General features: G+C 48.6%; 1 pseudogene; it reads left to right on the top strand.

Moving 5' to 3' along the window:
- The first annotated feature begins 279 nt into the window (after window positions 1-279).
- LOC144161535 (programmed cell death protein 6 pseudogene) lies at window positions 280-840 on the top strand (annotated as a pseudogene).
- Window positions 841-21,420: the final 20,580 nt, after the last annotated feature.

Genomic DNA, 21,420 nt, shown 5'->3' with positions numbered 1-21,420 from the left:
CAAAAAACCTTCTGCCGTTTTAGGCACCCGGTTTATTACCAAATGCTCTTCCCTTCCTCCTCTTTGCTTTGATAACCTATTGCCGCGATATCTCGTACCTAATAATCATAGTCATCATTCCCGCTATTCTATCAGGCAGGGCGGTCGCGTTTGCTGGGACTCAGCTCGCTCATTGAGTCCCTGGCTCAATATCCGACCTCAACTCCGAAATTATTCAGCTTCGTAGCTGAACTTTCATTCGTGAACAACGTGACGCAGCGCACCCCGCTGCGAAGAAGAATGTTCTTCCCGGGCCAGCGCTCCAACGCCGGCTACCAAGCGCCAACCTCCAATGTCAGCTACCTGCAGGGTCTGTTCCAGAACGTCGACACGGATCGAAACGGGACCATCGACGCCCAGGAGCTGCAGAGCGCGCTGTCGATCGGGAAGTGGAAGCCGTTCAACCCGGACACCGTGCGCATGATGATCGGCATGTTCGACCGTCGGGGCGCGGGCACCATCAACTTCGACGAGTTCGTCTCCCTGTGGAACTACATCACCGAATGGCAGAACTGCTTCCAGTCGCTCGACCGGGACCGCTCCGGTACCATCGACAGGGGAGAGTTGAACGAGGCCCTCACGCGTTTTGGCTACCGCCTGAGTCAGCCGACCGTGGACGCTCTGCTCATGAAGTACGACAGGGACCGCAAGGGCTCATTGAACTTCGACGACTTCATCCTGTGCTGCGTCAAGCTCCAAAGCGTGTCGAACGCCTTCAATGCGCACGACGCTGACCGGGACGGGTGGATACACATTAGCTACGAAGATTTCATCAAGACCGTCATCAACCTGACCATGTGAAATTTGGTCCATGGTCCATTTGTGACCATGTGAAGTCATAAACCGCAGCGAAATTCCGCCCCGCCACATACGTTGCGGTCTCCTGTAATTTAATCACGAAATGCCTATCGAAATGCTGCAGAGCCGAATGCTAAGTTATTTTACTGTTTTTGCACTAATATCGCTTTTCGATTTTTTGCGACCACACGTAATAGTCCTAAGACATCGTACCAGCTTAATTTTATGACGCTTTTGTTGACACAAAATACAAGTGAATTCACCTCCACACGAGTTATTGCCTTCGGGGGAAGTGTTGACAGGCGGCTGAGTGCCATCTGTAGTGTACAAAAGGCGGTGCTGAAGTTCTGTCGCGGGGATGCAACAATACAAGACGAAACAACCTTTATGTTGTGTACTTAAACCACACATTTCTCCCTTTGTAAATTACGTGTATGTATATCATTTCATAAGCCACTTGTAGCAGTGTGAAGGCTGTGCACCTCTCGGCTGATCGACGTCTTCTCACGACAACATTCCATAGAGTCTGGCGGACCGTGACGGTTACACCTGCACAGTGGGTGACCTGAATTGTCCTTCCAAGACACCAAAGCCTATTGTGGCTTTTTTCTTCACTTGGAATTTGTAGAATGCCACGGTGAGATAGACGCGGACAAGCAGAGATCCGTGTAGCCTCAACTAGCGTCACTAAATACGCCAGCCTCAGCAGTTCAGCACCCAGCTTGTGAAACGAACTACACTTTTTCACGCGGAGAAGTGGCTCCTTGAAAGGGCCATGCAGACAAAATACAAGTGTGTTGAAGAAGGAACCAGGAAGAGCCAAGACGCCCACGGCGTACCAGAACTGGAAAGCAGCGTCCTTCCTCTTTCTTTATTTCAGTGCTACTGCGCCGCGCGCACTTCATCATCCTCTACTTCTATGACATCCTCCCCGGGGCTCTTGGCGAGCTCGAGAGAGTACAACTTTTGAACAGGACGGGTCAGGAACTGTCCATTCGGGATTCGGACTTTGCAAGCACAAACTATGCCGTCGCGACCGGGATGCGTTTCCGCTATGATTCCTGTCGCCGAAATTCCACGTAGACCCTTTCCTTTGATGAGCACGACGTCTCCGAGTTTAACAGATATGGTCTTTTTTGACTTGACACGATGGAATGATGACAGTTGAAGAACGTAGTCCTTTGTCCATCGCGACCAGAAAAGGTTTAAGAGTTGTTGTCGGTAATACCATTTTTTCGTAATTTCTGCAGGATTCTGTTCACACAGTTCTGCGCACACAGTTGGTAATGATGTTAAACGTCTGCCGATGATAAAGTGAGCAGGTGTGATGACTTCTGGCTCGTTGATGGAGCTTTCCACGAAAGTGAGAGGACGAGAGTTTACGACTGCTTCTATTTCGCACATGAGTGTGCCCAACTGCTCTTCGGTTACAGATGCCTTGCCCAACGTAACTCGTACGGCTCGCTTTACAGAACCGACCAGTTGTTCCCAGAATCCGCCCCACCAAGGTGCAGCTTCCACGTTAAACTTCCATGTGATGCCACGTTAAGCAGCGAAGTTGCGCGCTTTGTGAGAAGAGCAGAGTCTAGTAGTCAAGAGTTCGACGAAAGTTCGTCTGGTCAGGTATCATGATGAGAACGAAATGCGGTCACTGACCAAGTCAAGGTGAAAAACACAGAGACGTTTCGGAACCCGTACGGGTTACTTGATCACACCCAATCAAGGAACCCGTACGGGTTCCGAAACGTCTCTGTGTTTTTCACCTTGACTTGGTCAGTGACCGCATTTCGTTCTCATCAAGAGCAGAGTCTGTACAGGGAACGCAGCTCTTTGCTTGCGCGCTTGAATGTAAGGCTGTTGTCCGAATAAACTACACTTGGCAGGCCTCTTCGAGCTATAAACCTCTGGAAAGCACACATGAATGCTTCTGTGGTCAGACTTGAAACTATTTCCAAGTGTATAGCCCTTAGAACAGCACATGTGATGAGGAGGATATACACCTTGCGAATTTCTCCTCTAACCAGTAGGGGCCCGGCAAAGTCAATTCCGATTATATCAAACGGGTTGGACTTCCGAAGTCTCTCTTCCGGAACAGGTGCCGTTGGAGCTGAGGCAGACTTTGCTTTGTATTTTTTACATGTGCTACATGAGTGCAGGACGCTTTTCGCTCGCTGGCGAGCTTTTGGTATCCAAAATCTTTCCCGCAATTCTACTAACACATCTCTGATTCCGCTGTGTAGTAGTCTTCTGTGAACCGAGTCGATGATTAACTCCGTGAAGTGACATCTTGACGGTAGGATGATAGGGTTCTTCGTGTCTTTGTTTACAGTGAAGTATGACAATATACTTCGCGCTCGCAGCAGTCCTTTGCCATCGATAAACGGGCGAAGCATCGCGATGTCGGAGTTTTTCGGATCTTGCCCTAATTTAATATCCTTCATTTCTTGGTGGTAGTGTTTCGCTTGTTCTGCTTTTATCAAACATTGTTCCGCCGTCCTTATTTCGAATATAGAGAGTGGTCCTGTAGGTCGCTCGGAACTTCTTACACAAAATCTTCTGGTCCATGCAACCACTCTGAGAAGCTTATGCAGACTGCTAAACCTCTCGACAGGTATAACTTGTGCTAATTCATCTTCGTTGCAACCTGTCAGCTCCACATGTGTCAGCTCTGTTGACAAATCGCGGCTTGACACTTGAATGTCATCTGGCCAATCTTCTTCGGGCAACTTAAGCCAGGTCGGTCCCTCCCACCAAAGTGAGCTGCTAATCAATTCATCAGCCAAACAACCTCGAGTTAGTGTATCCGCGGGGTTGAAAGATCCTGGGCAATGACGCCACTGAATTGGATGGGTCGTTCCTTGTATTTCCGCCACTCTGTTCGTGACGAACGATTCCCACTTCTTGCCGCCACGTATCCATCCCAATGCTATCGAGGAGTCCGTCCAAAACGTGATAACTGTCCTTCTGTCAAAAACCTTGTTTTTCGGGTAGGTACCCATTCTTGCGGCGATGAGCGCTCCCATGAGTTCCAACCTAGGGACGGTAAGTTTTCTGATTGGAGCCACTCTCGTTTTTGCGAACAAGAACGATGTTTCCGTTCCTCCTGCGCTGTTCACGAAACGAAGGTAAGCTACCGCCCCATATGCTTGCGGACTTGCGTCACAAAATATGTGAACTTCCCTACAGTCCGATCTGTTTTCTGCGTCTGAAAGCAAGTAGCGTTTGACTCTTGTCTCTTGCAGCTTCGGAAGAGAATGAATCCAGTCATTCCATTCAGACTTCAGGTTATCCGGAAGAGGCATGTCCCAACGAATTTTCTGTATCCAAAGCTGCTGAAACAGGATTTTTCCTTTGATGACAAATGGACAAATCAATCCTAGTGGGTCAAAGATTCCAGCTATTGCTTGGAGTACGGTCCTCTTTGTCACTGGTGTCTTGCTGGATGCAAGAAGCGCAGATTTCATGCTAAGGTGAAGTGTGTCATCTTTTCTCCAAGCGATGCCAAAAACTCTTCTGTTTTCAGGAGGCAATACGGGCTCTTGATTGCTTGCTTCCGCTTGTCGTTTTTCGCTGTCGTCAAAATGATCTTGCAGAGAAGCGGAATTTGTCGACCACTTTTTCAGCGTCATGCCGGCTTTAAGCATGATGTGATTGGCTTGCTCATAGATGCGTAGAGCACTGTCTTTTGAATCCGCTCCGGCAAGGAAGTCGTCAACGTAGAACGATGTCTTCAGTAGTTCCGCCGTCTTCTTGTCCTCTTCTGAAGCTTTATTCAGGTGATATTGAATAGTGGCCGAGAGTAGAAATGGGCTTGATGTAGCTCCAAAAGGAACACGTTTCATCCGCCACTCTTGCAAGTGGTCTGCCGGGGTTCCAGTTGGTAGGATTGCATACCAGAAGAACCGGAAGGCGTCACGGTCTTTCTCCTGGATGCCGATTTGGAGGAATGCCTTCTCCACATCTGCACTGAGTCCAACTGGGTATGTCCTGAACCTCAGTAGTAGCTCCAGTATATCAGGGTTCAAGTTGACTCCCTTGTGCAGGCATTCGTTCAGTGAGAGAAAACCCGGAGCAGATGACGATGCATCAAATACAACTCGTAGTTTTGTAGTTGTGCGATCTTCCTTGAGCACTTCTCTGTGGGGCATATAGTAAACCCGCTTGTCCTTTTCTGGCGTAAAACGTGCCTCAGGAACAATCTCTGCGTGACCGTCTACGAGGTACTGTCGTATGGCTTTGTCATACCTTTCGAGAAGGTCTTTGTTCTTATGCAGGCGTTGCACCAAAGAAGTTAATCTTCTCATGGCCACGCAACGGTTGTCTCCGAGAGCTGTCTTCGCGATAGGCCTCCACGGAAGAGCCACTTCATAATGTCCTTCAATCTTGGTAACTGTCGATTCGAATTCCTCTAACGCTGGGTTTTTGATCTCACCGTTGTCGTTTGTGCTTATTCCCATAGTCTCCAAGTCCCAAAACTGTCGGGCAATGTCGTCTTGGCGACAATCTTGCTCCGGCCAGCTGATGTTACTGTGCAAGACGCATACCATGCAGTTAGACAGCGCGGATTGGTTTGCGGTGTCTGTAGCACCTTAAAACGTCCAGCCGAAAATTGTGTTCACGGCCACAAGGCTAGAGTTAGTATGGCGCGTAACTTCAGCTGTCAAAAGCAGCCACATTTGATCTGCTCCGATTAGAAGTCCAATACTGTCGTCTCCAGTGCTCCAACCACATTTGTCTGAATCACCGATATTTTTTCCGGTTTCTTCGAACTTCTTCACGAAAGGAACATCAGCCAAGTATGATTGAATATCCTGGCATATTTCGGGAATTTCAACCACGTCCAGAGTGCATTCTGAATTATCAAACTGGCTTTGTAGTTTTAGCCGGACAATACGATATTGGCGAGTTTTCTTTCGGCGAGTGTTTCCAAACGTGTTGATGGCGAGAGAGACTTCCCCTACAACTGGAAGCTCCAGTTTTCGGGAGATGTCCTCACGTAAAAAACTCCTTTGGCTGCCACCGTCGATGACCACGCGAAGGAAGCATCGTCGCTCCTGGGAGACAGCCCATGCCCGAAAAGTCTGAAGCAGTACGGTCTTGCTATGCTTGACGTTTGTGCCCGAGTCCGCAGCCGCATAGTACGCTTTATCCGAGTCAGGTTTAGGTGGTTGACTCCCGGTTGTTGACTGCAAGCATAGCGATGAAGCATGCCTCTGTTGACATTTGGAGCATGAAATCCGTCGTTGGCAGTCCTTTGAGCGGTGTCCCTTAGCCGTGCATCTGAAGCAGCGGGCTTCTCTTGTAAGAATCTCTCTCATGGTCCGGCATCTTTGACCTACACTGCTCCGTTTCATGAGTGGTACTGCGGCAAAAACAGCAGTAGGTTCGTTTTGTCGGCGAATTTTCAGCGTTTTGAAATACCGCCACTGTTGGAGGATGTGGTCGGCGAAATCCACCTCTATTTAGTTCCACGTTTCCGTCAAATCTCTTTTCTTTTACATCAAACATCGTCTGGCATTTCTCTCTACTTTCCACTTCCACTTGAATGAAAGATATCAGGTCTTGTAACCTTTTGTCAGCTGCCGTCGCGTATTCGTCTTGTGTTGTGTCGGAAGGGAGCTCGGTGTTCGCTCGACGCCGATGGTACTCGATCACGATGTCCGGTGGAAGGCTCCGGAGCAAAACATCGGTAAGCATCGATGCGTACGATGTAGTAGGCACCTTCAAGGCCTTTAATCCCCGGACATGACTTTGCAGGGTGTCGTAAAGTCTTCGCAGTCCGGCAACATCAGAAGACTACTTTAGAGCTGGCAGGCATCGCAGGCGGTAGAGATGTTCTTGCTCGATGCGGAAAGGCTCGCCGAACCTTGAGCGAAGCATGTCTATGGCATCTTTGTAGCATGCTTCTGTCGTCTGAAGGTTAGCAATGGCTGACGCAGCCTCTCCCGATAAATACTTTCTTAAGTAATGAAACTTGTCCGTTGTCGTTAATGAAGGATTTTTGTCAATAGTCGCTTCAAACTGTTCCCAAAAAGGAAGCCATTTACTTATTTCTCCTCGAAAGGTCGTAATGTCAAGTTTCGGTAATCGTGGTCCACCTGACCGAACGGCAGACTGAAGGTCATCTTGAGAAGCTGAATCCTCGACGCCAACATTGTGCGTAATCGCTGCGGGACGTTGATTCTTGAGAGCGTCTATCACAGTCCTTAAACTTGATAATGCGCCGATGGCTTCGTCTTCGTACTGCACGATAGTCTGAAGCTCGGTCTCAAGTATCTCGACGGGAATTAACGGGTCAAGCTCGGCGTTAATTGCTCGCAGTTCAGCGTCGCACGCTGTCAAACGTTCAAGCAAGTTCTGAAGGCTAACCAAGTCAGGAGTTGAAGATTGTAGCGCTGCGTTCACTTCGTTGATCAGTTTCGTTTGTTGGGCCCGCCGGGTCGTTCGTTTGGGCTTCAATCGGTCCATGGTCGTTCCCTCTTCTCCCGGCGGTTCGTCGCAAGCTCGGAGAACGTCGAGCAACGGGTTTTCGGCACCAAGATGTGTTGAAGAAGGAACCAGGAAGAGCCAGAACTGGAAAGCAGCGTCCTTCCTCTTTCTTTATTTCAGTGCTACTGCGCCGCGCGCACTTCATCATCCTCTACTTCTATGACAACAAGTTTGTTTTATTCGGAAGATTTCGTGTTCTGTAGTGCCCTCAGCGCTTGTCAACACTGCGAAATTAATCAATTTAGGCTAAAATTTTGATTCTCGCGCCAAAACGAGTGTTTGAACGACGTTTGCAATGACATCATAAGAAGAGGTCTTCCCGCTAAACTTGGTGTGGAGCGGAGACTTGGTTACTGTTAGTTAAACTAGATTGCGCCACCACACCATGGCAAGCCGTTTTCTGCTTTTGGTTTGTAACCGTTGGACAAAATGCATGCTTTGTCCATTCCAAAGATTACCGCGTTAGAATCGTGCTGACACCACTTTTAACGTAAACTTCGCTCAAATAAGATGTATAATTAGGTCATCCCCGCAACAGAACCTATGGCATACCAGCCAGCTCTGCAATTGGTGGAGGCCGGAAAAAGCAAACGCAAATTAGGCAGAACTTATAAGCTTGCCGAACCAGCTATTTGCGTTTAATTTAAGCACATTCTTTTTATATCAGTAAGAATGGCGGTACAAACAGTGGAAGTTAGGAGAGCACACGTAAACATAGAAGTACCGATGTGTACTGCTGTTGGTACTGCGTGCACTATTCTTCGTTTAGATACACACCACTGCGGGGCTTTGGGGTTGTCTCAGATGACACTGGCCGATTGACGCAAGCGACGGCGTCTTACGTGCCCATATTTATCGAGCGAACACCATGTTTCACGAAATGATTTTTTTCTCCATGAAAAAAAAACAAAACAAAACAAGCCAGGTTTAAATACGTTCACAAACAAACCAAAGGCAGAAAACGGCTCGCCGCGGTGGGGTGGCGCCATCTAGGTTGACTAACAGTGAGCAAGTGTCTGCTCCCGTGAACGGCGCGCCGCCGGCAGCCGATCGCGGAGGCCACGCCGCTCCACACCAAGCTTAACTGAAAGACCTGTTCCTATGATCAGAGCTCTTCGATGTAGGCAGTTGCGAAACTCCGCCTCAAAAAACACAAGCATATCGGACAAGAAGGCGGGGCACCCTGATGGGCCGGTTAAAATGACGTCACGTAGCAAATATACAGGATGTGACGTTACTTGTTTTTTTTTTTCGTTCAGATTTATCATGTAGTGTTGGTGAACGGTGGCACATGTTGCTCATGTCTCGAAAATTTTCATTGTGGGGTATCTTTGTCGGTGACGTCCTGCTGAAAATTGTGTTAGTGTTGACTCCGCTTGTTGCGATTTGCTAGCACGGGCACCGTTTCCTTCGAGGACGCATCACGGCTGACAGACAACGATGTGTGCCCGCAGAATATTTTGCCCTGTTGATCTAGCTTTAGCGCAGCGTGGTTCTTAGGTTCAGGCTACTGCCGCTACCTCGATTCTGCAGATGCGGGTTTGAAGCGCCGTTCTCTCAGCAAGAAGCATTCGACGACGCTGAAGCGTAGACCTTCGCACACTGAACGCAGAGGTAACAAAGGGTGCGCTCGTATGTGTACGGTAGTAACAGCCCGTAACTTTTTTTGACTGCACCTGAAAGTTGCAGAAAGTTACAGAAATTTTGCCCGTGTTTTTTGTTTACTGTCGCAAAAAATTGTATGATATGTGAATGCAGGTAGAAAAGTTGAACTAAATGAACTCATGTTCTACTTTGTTTGAAATTTGACTTGTAAACCGAGCAATTTATGGTGATAGATTCCTAGTTATTATTTTTATGTCTTCATGTCTGTCGAAGATCTCTCCCTGGCAGTTGGACACCGCGACAGATACAGTAAAGCCCGCTTATATCGAACACGGATATATCGAATTATTGCCTTATCGAACACTTGTATAATTCTGGTAAAAATTATATGCACTTAAAACTTTTATATCGAACGCGATTCTGCTCACAATGAATAAATCGAACTCTCCCGCGCGGAATTTTCGCTCTCGTTAGGCATGCGGCAGGCTTTCCCGCAACACATCGGCGCGCAGTGGTGTCGCGGGTGTCGCTTGCGACTCAGCTCGGGCGCGTCCAAGCCGGCCGTGGCAGAGTGGACCAGCTCCACGCATGCATGCCGTTGGAGCCGAAGGCGCCACATTGGGCACTGCGGGCTGCGGTGTCACCGAACTTCAAGTCCGCGCCCTCCGCTGCCCGCACTTGCTCGGTTCGCTGAGTTCGCCATTATTCGCTTGGGTCCATGCTTGTCTCCGCTCTGTCGAAGACGCCGAGGATTCCGTACCGCTTCCGAGCTCGAGCGAAGCCGTCGCTGCCGTGGCCCTGCTACGGTGATACTGCAGTGCCATTGAGGGCAGCGGTCTTGTGCTTGTCGACTCTTTAGATACCGTGGAGCAAGCAGTCACCAACAACGCGTTGTGCTCTAAGAAGCAGGCAACACTCACGCAGTTCTTTCGCCCCAATAAATTAATGTTTGTTTTCCGAGAAAGTGTCGTATTAATAGTGAACTGCAGGGTGGTAAGAGCTCAGCGTTAGCTCGTGACTCCGTCGGCAAGATTGCTCTCATAAAGTTTTTTTTTGCTTCACTTTCTATATCGATTTTTTGCTATATCGAAATATTTTACAATCCTCGCGCCGTTCGATATAAGCGGGCTTTACTGTATGGGCATATAGTAATAAAGACGTAGTTGTGAGTCTGAGCTTGATGTTGTTTCTTTCCTGCATGGCTAGTCTTTCCTGCCAATCTTATTATTTACTGTCATTAGCGACCTGAACTCTGAATCGTTCTTTGCTCATTTGTGCATACATTTGCCTCAACAGCCTGTTAGCTAAGTTCCTGAATTTGTGCGAAACAACACTTGCAAGTGCCCAGAAAACTGAAGCCTTCTTTCTCTGTGTTCGTTCGATTCAGCCTGCACCAATTCTGAATCAGTTCATTGCAAAAAAAAAATCCTGCATGAGCAGCGGAACTAGACCCGCACTGTTGGTCTGTTTCTGCTCATCCTTGTCTGGGAGTGCAGACAAAGCCATGCACTTGTCTTGCACTCATCGGCACAGCCAGATAATCTAATGGTGCAGTTTCGGTGCCACAATCTGCCCTAGTAAAACGAATGACGTGGAGCTGCACCGCCTGAACTGGTTCGTGTACTGCAGACGAATCGAACTGACCCTCTGTTTGCTCTGGAAGGCCTCTTGTGAAATAGCATGGCAGGCGGTATGGGAAAAACATATTGTACCCCAGACACACTGTACAAGGTTCAAAGTATGCCACTTAAGGCAATACTAGTATAAAGGCCGAAGGCTGACAATGCACAAGTATTAGTCATTGTAGCTCAAAATAAATGCGACAACCAACATGCACCAAGGCAATTTGCTTAGAAGTAACTCCAGTTCATATGCACCTTTACCCGAGTACAGTTAGCTGTTGAAATGCAGTGCACCACACCTCAAAAAGTAAGTCTGAAACGGGGCATGAAAGTTGTATTTGCCAAACGAGCGCATTGTTCACCCCATGCCTTTGGTTCGGGTGGCTTGTCCTTGCAGTGCTGCAAAAAACACTGCCTGTAGAATTAACAACTGCCCAAGCGGGGTACCGACAGGTGCTATTGCTTGTTGACCGTGCTTGCATCGACGTGTCATCTTGCGCTCCATGCACCCTATGCATGCACCTTCAGCATGCACCTCATGCTAACTTTCTTATTTTCCAATCTGCTTAACATTGCATGCGGTAGTAGAGACAGCCTGAGGCAAAACGTGCAGGTAAAACTTGTTTATTTGGAGTAGTTGAAACACAGAGTGGGGCCCATTGCCAAAGTTGTGTGTGGTCCAACTCCCTTTGTGTTGCGTTCACACCGCGGAATGAAAGCGGTGAGGGTGCTGCACGGCTTGCCATTCACCTGCCTAAGAACATGCTGAAAATAACTAAGAGTCAATGAACCGGGCACAGAAGCATAAGTATAGCTAGAACGATCATACTCGAGAAGGGCACACCTGAAATAGTTCCATCAAAACCAATATCAACACCTTTATATTGTCAACATACATACGGAGCAAAAAGGCTGGCATGTGGTTTTAAATGGGTGGGGGGGGGGGGCATTATTTAGCTTGCAACTGTAAAATGGCCTGTGGTATACCACTGATTATGAAATTTGTGCCATGCAGAATGCCAAAAAAAAAGTATGCGCAAGTTAAAAAGCAGTAAACTTCCGCTCGACGATTCCAACGAGCTCTCCACATTCACACATTCTTTCAGTCTCTACGACTGGATTCTACATTAAGGAAACCTAAATGTCAGGATGCGACCACACCACAGGAGTTTCTAGAAAACTCACTCGCCTACTGTGAGGCACGAATTTCTCATGCAAACATGCGTCTTTTATTGGCCGCGGCCCGATGGCCGACCACACGTGCGACCCCAAGTGTAGCCAGTGTGGAGGCAATCACCTCACAGCAGCCAAGGCCTGCAAGGCAAGATTTAAAACCCCTTACGTCATTCGCCGACGCCGGTGGGAGAAGAAGCATTCCGATCAAGGAGACTGCGAAAGAGGAAGAAGCTGAGACAAGAGAGGTCCTGCAGGCAGACCCCACCGTCGCAGCTGGTCACGGCACCAAGGAAGTTCGCAGACGCCGGCCTGGAGCGGCGACGGCCGCCATCAGAGCCGCTCCCGGTCGCAATCTAGGCTGCGGAGCTGCGCAGGTGGCCGTCAAGGCCGCTCCCAGTCGAAGCCCGCAAGGATCGGCGGCGGCGGCGGCGGTGCTGGCGGCAACCGGCGCTGGGAGGCGGCGGGCAGAGCGACGTCGAAGGCGAGGAGCGGTTCGAGATGGCTGAGCCGGCGGGAATGGACCGGAGTCCGGGACCCGTTCGAGTCCGGGTTTGCCGTTCGAGATCTAGGGACGGACCCGGAGACCAGCGAGGAAACACCGGCAACAAGGTGGGCTGGGCTAGCAGGTCTCCCGGGGCTCGATTCCCTGATGATGATGATGATGATGATGATTATGATGATTGTTGGTTTAACCTTTGTAGCGGGGTGGTGCCATGTCATCTTACCAAAAAGGACTAATATACCCATGTTTTACACTCTTGGTTTAATACTAGCGCTGCTTAGGGCAGCCCCAAAAAGCTTATTAGGCACAAAATACTTTTTTTTCCTGTTACAGGTGGTAACTGTCCTAGGCGATATTCCCCTCTCTGCTTTTCGTCCACCAGCATTCTAATCTCCTTTCGTCCCCTCGACAGCCTTGAAGTTAACTTCTCCTGTGATACCCTTAAGTCCTAGGGCTTCTGGAAGCCGAATATGCCCTTCATGTAGATTTGGATGGGTATCCCCACATTCTAACACTATGTGCCGCATAGTTTCTGTTTCTTTTTCGCAGACCACGCATACCCCATCATTTTGTGAATACTTCCCCACAAAACTCTTAGTTCGCAGGCAACCTGCTCTAGCCTCAAAAAGCAAAGCACTGCCCTGGAAATTATCGTAGAAATTTTCCTTTCTGATGTTCAATTTCCCAGCCCTGTACATCACTAACGACGTTTTAGCTTCCATTTTTTCCCTCCATTTATTCGTTTCAATATGCTTTGCCTCTTTTTTGGTTAGCTTGGCTGTTTTGGATTCTCTACTGTTCTTTCCCTATTTCATCTTTAGCCTTCTTTCTTAACCACTGCGTGTCCACGCTTTTCAAGTATAGGTACCTAAATACCTTAGCTGCCCACCTTCGTTGATCCATTGCTCTCAACCTCATCTCAAAGCATATTTTACTCTGTGCTTCTCTAACTTCAAACGACGCCCAGTCCATATCTTCCTGAACTGCTTCTGTAGTTGTTTTTCCATGCGCGCCTAAGGCCAAACGTCCTACCGTTCTCTGGTTTGCTTCAAGACCTGATAGAATCTGATTTTAAGCAGAGTACAGCATTCGCAAACGTGAGACCCGGAACGATTACTCCTTTCCACATTCCTCTTACTACTTCATATTTGTTATACCCCCACAGAGCTCTATGCTTCATTATAGCTGTGCTTTGCTTTGCTTTCCCTTAACCTTAAGTTGCTCCTAGTGAGTTCTTAAGTAGTTATCCCTTCGTTTATCCACACTCCCAAATATTTATATTCCTTCAGTCTAGGTAATTCGCCTTGCTGGATCCGAATCTCCCCCCCCCCCTTCTCCCACCCTAATCGACCCTGAGCCCGCAAAAGGACGGTGGCGAGATAACAGAACTCAAGAAAATTATCGAGCGCCAGAACGCGCACATTCAGAAGCAGAATGCCCTAATCAGGGCATTTATGTCTATGATAGAGAAACTGGCGGGCAGCGAAGGCTCGACCGAAGCGAGACCACAGGAAGGCCCGACGGTGATGGCTAACGTTGCTGAAGGTCCGCGCACGGTGCCACGGAGGGGATCTCCCCCCCGCCGTTAGCCCGGAGAGCGATGCCGGTTGCAAGCAGCGCGAAACAGAAAAGCACCCAAGAGGCGATGGACGCCGAAGAGGCCCCGGTTAGCAAGGCGGTCGTTGAAACACCGAAAGCGGATGAGCAAACGCAATTACCTCAAGGGGATGCACTGACGGACATTCTGGCAGCGTTAGGAAGGATAGATCGCCTCAACACGCTGGAAGTGAAGCACGAACGCCTAGCAACGAAAGGTGCTGCCATTAAGGTTCGCACCCGCTTTGCGTCCCTGAAGAAGGAACGCGCCGAGAGGATCAAAGACGCGATCGCGAAGAGGCGCGGTCGACTGGACATTAGCAACAAGGATGGTACAGAACCCAAGTAAGCATCGTCGCAAGCGAGTGGATGGCAGCGAGTCCACCGGAATCTATCAATGGAACTGTAGGGGAATCCGTCACAAGGAGATGGAGCTCAATTTGCACATCAGCGGAGAGGAAGATCCGCCTGCAATCATTGCACTGCAAGAAACGAACGGGAAGCGCGACTCCCGGGGTTCATCACGTACACGGACCCCTCGGGAACGGCTACAGCCGTTCTCTTCCGCAACAACGTGGCGGCAACCCAGCACGTCACGGCACAGAGCGGGTGCGAGCACACGCTGGTAGAAGTCCACGCACGGGAAATTGGCAGCACAAGAAATATATTCGTGATGAATTCCTACTGCAGGCCGTCGCAGAGGCAGTACGACTTTGACCGCACCGTGCAGGAGGCGAAGAGGTTGGCGGAGACGAGGCCGCTCCTGATCCTCGGTGATTTGAACGTCCCACACACGCTATGTGGTTACAAATGTTTGTCTAAGAGAGGAAAAACCCTGGTCCGAACCATGAAAGACCAAGACCTGGTCCTACTTAACGCCGATCCAGCCGATGGCCAGCTACTGACGCAGCACCGAGGTCACACCGGCGGAGGAGCGACGCCCCCATGCATGATCAGCCTACATAAGCCAGGCATCGGAGCATCAATCCTCACTTGGCAGCAGTGGCAGCAGGCGTGCTGGTTGACTGACGAGCTCCGCTACTTCTGCGCAGGTTGGCATTTTTGTCGGAACTTGTGACCTGTGCATGTATTTTTTGAACTCCCGTTCTGCTGTTGCTGCTGCCACATTTCTACCATGAGTGTGCTTCGCGGTGAACTAGACACGCTGTTAAAAGAATTTCGGCAAGAGATGACTGACATGCGCAAATCACTTGAGAGGGAGCTGCGGAAGCAAAATCGTGAAATAAAGACAACTCTGGATAGCTTAAACAAGTCATTCCAAGAAATGACAGAGCGGTTAAAGGAAACTGAAGAGCAGAATGCAGAGCTAAATGCAGCAAACAGCACCCTCGAAACTGAGTGCGGAATGCTACAAAAAGCAGGTTGTTGCATATGAGCACCGAATAATACAGCTGGAACAATACAGTAGAAATAAGAACATTGAAATCAAAGGTGTCCCTGTTGTTCCTGGAGAGAATCTCTCAGAACTTATTGCTACGATTGGAAATGTTATCAGTGAGCACGTGACAGACGATGATCTTGAGATATATCACCGCGTACCTACGAAGGACAGCTTAAGTGAGAACACTGTCGTGCAGTTTCTTTCCCGTTCTAAACGTGATGCGTTCCTGGAAAAGGCGAAGGAAAAAAAATTCTCCCGCCTTCCCGCGAGGGGAACACGAGTAAATGCAGAGCATTGGGGGTCGTTAACGCCGCGTAAAGTCGCGTTAGGGTGGGTAGTTGGGTCGTAGTTGCGTTGGTGTTGGTTTGGGGTAGAGAGAATAGAGTAAAGTCGCGTTAGGGTGGAGCGAGCGTCAACCAAGGAAGGAAGGAGCAACGCAGTGACTGAAGCACGAGCGACCGCTAGCCGCTTTATATTTGCAGCGCGCGCAGTAGAGGGAGAGCAGTAAGGGGGGGAGAGCGCGCATGCGCAAGCAGCGCGCGCCCTTCCACGCCCCACCGCGCTGCTTTCACGCACCTGTTACGCCGAGACCGCGACGGAGCGAACGGGCTGACTACGACGCATGCGCGCGCCAGCTGCTGTTGAGAGAGAGGAGGGAAGGAGGAGAGGCGCACCTGCTGCGGACGCGGAGCTGTGGACGCCGTCCGACGCAGGAAGAGGAGAGGCTAAGAAATGCTCGGCATTTAAAAGCGACTTTCTACTACTAATCTCGGACAAGAGACTGCACTGCCCATCTATGTAAACGAGCATCTTTGCCCGTCGCTGAAAAAACTGCTCGGAATGACCGTCGCAAAAAAAAGGAACATAATTGGCGTTTCTGCTGGACGAAAAACGGAAAACTTTTTGTAAGGAAGGCTGAATCGACGCGTGCTCTTCTGATCCGTTCCCCCGACGACCTTGATAAGATAGAGTAAACTTTTACCAAAAGTTCGACCCTAATATACTATGAACAACCACCGCTTTTCAATAGAAGAATTTCGTTGTTTTGCAGATAAGAAAAAACCATCTGTTTCATTTGTTCACATAAATGCTCAGTCGGCCAGAAATAAAGAAGAATTGACGCTGTTACTAGGCATAACACCTCCGTTTGATTCTATCATGCTAACGGAGACATGGTATCGAAGCGAACAAGAAGTGTTAAAACTAGATGGGTATACGTCTTACTTTTTAAACCGTAACTCTAAACAAGGAGGAGGCGTTGCAATCCTGTCGAAGAATATTTTTTCTTGCTCCATAGTCACTAGCTTTTCTACATTAGCCCCCGACTACGAAATCTTAACACTGAAAAGCTATACTAATATTTTCAGTGTGATGTATCGCCCTCCTAAAGGGGCGCTTTCGGACTTCCTTGTGTTTTTAGAAACATATTTAAACTGGATAAACGAAAACAGTTACTCTGTTACCCTAGGGGGCGACCTTAACATTGACTTCTTGCAGCACTCGTCGGTTCAAGGAGAAGTTATGAGAATTATTGAGGCAAATAGTTGTATTAATGCAATTCGCCTAGCGACACGTGTTACATGTAGAACGGAGACCTCAATCGATGTCTTTATTACGAATTCTGAAATAGAAAAACATAGCGCCGGTGTTCCTGATTACCACGTGAGTGATCACCTCCCTATCTTCCTCATGCTAGATAACCTTAAGCCCACTAATCCCTTGAAGGAGCCTGTACCAGCTGTAACTTCACGTGATATTAATCCCACTACACTAGAGTGTTTCAGCACAGAACTTATGCGAGTTGAATGGACATAGGTTTTCCAAACCCTGAATCCAGAAGAAGCTTACAACAGTTTTCTAGAAACCTTCAAAACGATATATTTTAGATGCTCCCCCCCAAAAGTACGAAAACAACCTCGAAAAGCACGAAAACCATGGATAACAAAAGAGTGCTTAAAAGGAATTCGGGAAAAAAATAAACTTTTTCAAAGATTTCTTAAAACAAAAGATCCATCCGTTTTTCAGAGATTTAAGCAACATCGAAACAAGTTAAATACCCTCCTTCGTGATGCCAAACAACGATATCTGTATGATCTCTTCAATCCTGAAGTACTGAAAAGGTCTGATCTCGTATGGAAAAGGTTAAATGCTATACTTGGCCGAACGACGCATAATGAATCAGTATCCGTAATTACTTCTAATGGCGTCGACCTAGCAGGGAAAGAATTAGCTGATGCCTTCAATAGCTTTTTTGTTTCAGTAGCAAACAGTAGTTATAACCCTAGGTGTGCTGAATATTTAAAGCCACAAGTCACAGAGAGCGCATTTCTAACACCCACCTCAGCGCATAAAATATCAACCATTATTATGTCTAGTAAAAATAGCAAATGTTCTGACATTGACGGCCTGCAAATTCAGCCAGTTAAATATGTCATAAATATAATCTCTACAATTCTTGAACATATAGTGAACTGCATTTTTGCAGAAGGCGTTTTTCCAAAGAAACTGCAATTAGCCAAAGTTGCTGTAATATTTAAGGATGGCGACACTAACAGTTTCACAAACTACCATCCTATTTCCATTCTACCGGTTTTTTCCAAGTGTGTTGAGAAACTTATACTCATCCGCATCACTAATTTTTCAGATAAACACAGCCTTATAACAGAGTGCCAATTTGGTTTTAGAAAGGGACGTTCAACACAGACAGCTCTGTTGACTCCGAAAGACTATATTTTGGAATCATTTGAAAAAGAACATTACACATTAGGTAGGTATATTTGGCGACTATTCTAAGGCTTTCGATTGCGTTAACCACAAGATTTTACTAGAAAAGTTGGGGTGCTATGGTTTTAGAGGAATATTTCAAAAACTAATTGAATCTTACTTTGCACATCGCTATCAACAGGTGACAATTAACGGGGTTGCTTCTGAATTAAGGCCTGTAAACACAGGAGTGCCGCAGGGCAGTATATTGGGTCCATTGCTTTTTAATTTTTATATCAACGATGTTGTTAATATTGACTTATAAACGAAATTTGTCATTTATGCCGACGACATGAGCCTCTTTCTTACAGGAAAACACCTCGGCAATCTTATAGAAATCGGCAATACGCTGCTAAATAAATTGGATGCTTGGAGTAAAGCCAATTCCTTGACCATAAATGAAAAGAAAACGAAGGCTGTTCTGTTCCGTGCCATGCGAAAACCTGCTGAGATAGATGTCGAGCTGAGACTTGGGTCAAAAAAGATTGAGTTTGTCCGCGTAGTAAAAAGTCTTGGAGTACTTTTAGAAGAGCACATGTCTTGGAACGACCAATTAGAAGCTTTTCTGAACAAACTGTCTTAAGCAGTAGGTATCATGTGTAAGTTCAGATTTTTTTTCCCTCAGAAAATAAAACTGTTACTTTATAACTCCCTCTTTTTACCATGCCTAACGTACTCATATTTGGTTTGGGGTACAACAACGAAAAGCAACATAGAAAAATTGTTAAGAATTCAAAAGAAAGCCGTCCGTACAATTGTTAATGCCGCGTATGACGCCCATACGGAACCTATTTTCAAGTCCTTGAACCTATTACCTGTAACAGAACTTTACCACTCCACACTTTTAAAACGACACCAACTAGCTCTTAAGAATAATGACGCGTTCATGATACAACTTTCCGGGCTGAAGGCAAAACAACAAGTGCGAGAGTTGCGTGTAAATGAACGTTGGGAAATTCCAAGAGTTAGAACGAACTATGGGCACGAAAGAATTCACTATCAATTACCCACCCTGGTAAATGCCATGGAGTCGTCTTGTAGCAATGTATAAGCGGTTATTTTACTCATCAAAGAGCGTTTTATTACTGTTTTGTGTGCATTTTACTTGTTTGCATCTGGCTGCTTGCTTGTTCAGTCTTATTTTTTAAGTGCGATGCACTTCTTAAGCGACCCTGAACCTGCGTCCACCGGCGATGTCCGCATAGCATACCCACGTGGGGGATTGGCCAGGAATCTACTCGTCTTCCTTGGCAACGGGGGGAGATGGGCGCGCGCTGCCTGGCCGCTGACATGGCACATACCCACGTGGGGGATTGGCCAGGAATCGGGCGTGAGAAGGGCTAATGCACCCGCTTAAAGGAGTACTGACACGAAATTTCAAAGCTGAGATCCGCTCTAGCAATCAAGTACAACGACAACACAAATAGGTGTCTGTGAATAAATGCATCTTTCTTTCTTTGTAGTTGTGTGTGTGTGTGTGTGATCTCTCTTTCGCGAACATTACCGAACCGCGCAAATTCAACTCGTGCATTCGCACTTTCACATTCTTCCCCTCGGGGAAATGCGGGGAATTTTTGTGTTGATTTTTGTTAATATATTCCCAATGCCACAGCCGCCTGTTGCACCGGGGGGCTGGGGCTCGTCAAGCCGTTTCTTACGGCTTTTTTCCCGGCTCCGTTTGCGCGAAAGTGATTTGTTTGTTGTTTTTTCGCGCAAAAATCAAAATCAAATCAAAATCAAATAAAAAACCGGGAGTCACCACGAGAAGAGGCAACATCGTGACCAGGGACACCACGCCGGACCTGTCGTGGCTCGCCGGGTCGCTCGACGCGTCGTGGAGATGCGAAGAGGTCGACCTGGGGTCGGACCACAGCATCATCAGCATCACCGTCCGCGGTCCCCGTTTCCGAGCCGAGCTGGGCAAGGCGCGGATCACCGACTGGGACAAGATGAGAAAGTTCTCCCAGGAAGAGGAAGACGCCACAGGCGAAGACGCCGGGCAAGAGTACAAGACACAGTCTTACGAGGAATGGGCACGTAACCAGAAGCAGGCCCTTCAGAAGTTCACGCAGGAAATAGCGACGACGACGCAGACGCCGTTCGTCGACGCCAGGCTGTCCAATATGTGGGCGGCCCGTCACTCGCTAACTGGAAGGTGGAAGCGTCAGCGACGCAACAGAAAGCTCTCCAGACGCATCGCCTTGCTTAACAAGCAAATCGCCGAATACGCGGCTAAGTTATGCAAGGAAAATTGGCTCAAGATGTGCGACGGTCTGCAAGGTCAGCTGTCCGTGGGGAAGACGTGGAAGCTCCTGCGCTACCTCATCGACCCGACGAGCAGCAAAACGGCGACCAACCGCACCCTCACCAAGGTGCTCAACTCGTACAATTGCGACGGCCGCAGGCTACTCAAGTTTGCGGACAAATACCTGCAGACCGAGAAGGGCGCACACCCGATCCCGGAGGAGTACGAAGGACCGAGAACGAAGACCTCGACATACCGTTTACCATGGCGGAATTGAGAGAAGCGCACCCGGCAAGGACGCCATAACTTACAAGTTGCTCGCCAACATGAGCGGTACGGCTGGTACGGCGGCGGGCGAGCTCCTTGGGCACGTCAACGAAGCCTGGGAGGCCTCGCAGTTGCCGCGCGAGTGGAAGGAAGAAGATGTGCAATTCATCCCCGAAGCCCAGAAAGGCCCCCTCGATCGACAACATCCGTCCAATATCCCTCGCGTCCTGCGTCGGAAAAGTCATGGAGCGTATGGGGCTACGTCGGTTGCAGGGGCATCTCGAAGACACGGGGAAAATGCCCGTGACGATGTTCGGTTTGCGCAAATATCTGAGCACCCAAGACGTCATGGTGCAGCTTCACGAGCTAGTGGTGAAAAAAGCCACGAGGCATGGTCCGCGGGCGATCCTCGCTCTCGACCTGAAAGGTGCCTTCGACAACGTGACAAACGCGAGCGTGCTGTCGAATTTGAAAAAGACAAAGTGCGGCCGGAGAACTTTCGGTTACGTGAAGGACTTTTTGACCAACAGAACAGCCACCGTCACAGTAGGAGGGGAGAAGTTGGATCCCATCAAGCTCGGCGAGCGGGGCACCCCTCCGGGGTCTGTTCTGTCTCCCCTGCTCTTCAACCTGGCTCTCCTCCCCTTACCTCATTTACTCGGAAAAATAGACGGCATTGACCACGCTCTTTACGCCGACGACGTCACGGTGTGGACGGCGGAGGCCGGCTCCGACGGGTGGATGGAGGATTCCTTGCAGCGTGCGGCCACGACCGTTCATGAGTACGCAAAGTCATGCGGGTTGAACTGCGCACCGCAGAAGTCGGAACTTTTACTCATACAGCCGGGCAGACTCAAGAACGCGCCCCAAGCGGCCGTCACGGTCAGAATCGATGGCATAGAGATCGAGCCGATGC

The sequence above is a fragment of the Haemaphysalis longicornis genome, unplaced genomic scaffold, assembly GCF_048455015.1.
Source record: "Haemaphysalis longicornis isolate Haplotype H1 unplaced genomic scaffold, Haemaphysalis longicornis Haplotype H1 scaffold_12, whole genome shotgun sequence".
NCBI classification, from domain to species: Eukaryota; Metazoa; Arthropoda; class Arachnida; order Ixodida; family Ixodidae; genus Haemaphysalis; species Haemaphysalis longicornis.
This window is presented reverse-complemented; position numbering and strand designations above follow the sequence as displayed.